The sequence below is a fragment of the Bos indicus genome, chromosome 29 (assembly GCF_029378745.1).
Source record: "Bos indicus isolate NIAB-ARS_2022 breed Sahiwal x Tharparkar chromosome 29, NIAB-ARS_B.indTharparkar_mat_pri_1.0, whole genome shotgun sequence".
Lineage (NCBI taxonomy): Eukaryota > Metazoa > Chordata > Mammalia > Artiodactyla > Bovidae > Bos > Bos indicus.
Window position 1 is genome coordinate 37,526,134 of NC_091788.1, and position 1,721 is coordinate 37,527,854.

Below are 1,721 nucleotides of genomic sequence, written 5' to 3' on the forward strand. Positions count from 1 at the left end.
TTCTTTCATCACTGTCTTGCAATTTTCAATGTACGAATCTTTCACCTTCTTGTTTCATTTTCAGATAGTTTCTGTTAGTATACAGAAACACAGCTGATTTTTATATGTTAATTTTGAATCCTACAACTTTATTGAATTCATTTATCAGTTCAAACAGTTTCTTTAGGGTTTTCTACATATAAGATCACATCACTTACGAACAGAGACTATTTCACTTCTTCCTTTCTATTTGGACATATTTTCTTTCTTTTTCTTGCCTAATTTCTCTGATTAGAGCTTCTTATATTATGTTAAATAGAATTGACAAGAGAAGGCACCCATATTTTATGCCTCACTTAGCAAAAGTGTCCAACTTTTCACTAATATGAAGTTTACTGTGTATTTGTCATATATAGTCTTTATTACATTGAGATACATTCCTTCCTGGTGGCTCAAATGGTAAAAAATCTGCCTGCAATGCGGGAGAACTGGGTTCAATACCTGGGTTGGGAAGATCCCCTAGAGAAGGAAATGCCAACCCACTCCAGTATTCTTGTCTGGGACATCAGGGACAGAGGAGCCTGATGAGCTACAGTCCATGGGGTCGCAAAGAGTCAGACATGACTGAGCAACTAACAGCTTCAGTTTCATTATCACTAAACAGCCTTGAAGTTTGTCTAATTTTTTTTTTTTCCTTCTTCACTTCAGGTGTGTTTTGTCCTTCATTTTATTAATGAGATGTACATGTTATCCTACCCTTGCATCCTAGGGATAAATCCCACTTTATCATGGTGTGTGATTCTTTTAGTGTGCTATTGAATTTTGTTTCCTAATATTTGCTGAAATTTTCTTTCTCGCAGTGTCCTTATCTGGCTCTGGCAACAGAGTGAATACTGGCCTCATAGAATGAATATGGAAGTGTTCTGTCTTCTTAAGTTTTTTTTGAAGAATTGGTATTCTTTAAATGTTTGGTAGAGTCACTAGTGTGGCTGTGTGGTCTTGGATGTTTTTTTCTTGTTATATTTTTTATTTCTTATTCAATATCCTTGCTCATTACTATTCTGTCAAGATTTTCTATTTCTTCATGATTCAGTCTTGGGAGGTTGTATAGTTCTAGGATTTTTAACCATTTCAGAGTACCTGTCTTATTGAGTAGTCTGTATAAATTAATATTTGTACAGAATTTAGAAAAGTACCTAGCAGAGTAAGCAATCAGTAAATTCTAGCTTCCCTTTCTTTTTATATTTCCGAGGTAACAGCAATTTTAACGGACAGTATTTTTAAACATATTAGGTAGAACTTACCTGGTGGTACACTGGTTTAGACTCTGTGAATCTACTCAGGGGACACAAGACAAGCCCAAACTGGGACTGTATTGTCTTAGAGTTAAATACAATGCACTTCACTTTATTCTGCTTCCCAGTACTGCATTTTTTAAAAATACAGATTGAAGGCTTGTAGCAACCCTGCATAAAGCAAGTCTACTGCTGTCATTTTTTCAATGGTAGTTGCTCACTTCATGCTTCTGTGTCACGTTTTGGTTAATTCTCACACTATTTCAAACTTTTTCATTGTGCTGTATCTACTATAGTGATCAAAATAATCTTTTGATGTTACTATTGCAAAATGATTATGACTTGTTGAAGTCATAGATGATGGTTAGCATTCTTGGCTATAAAGTGCTTTTCCATTTTAACACTTTTATTTTGCCGAGGGAAAATCAGAATGCCGTAGTCTTCCAG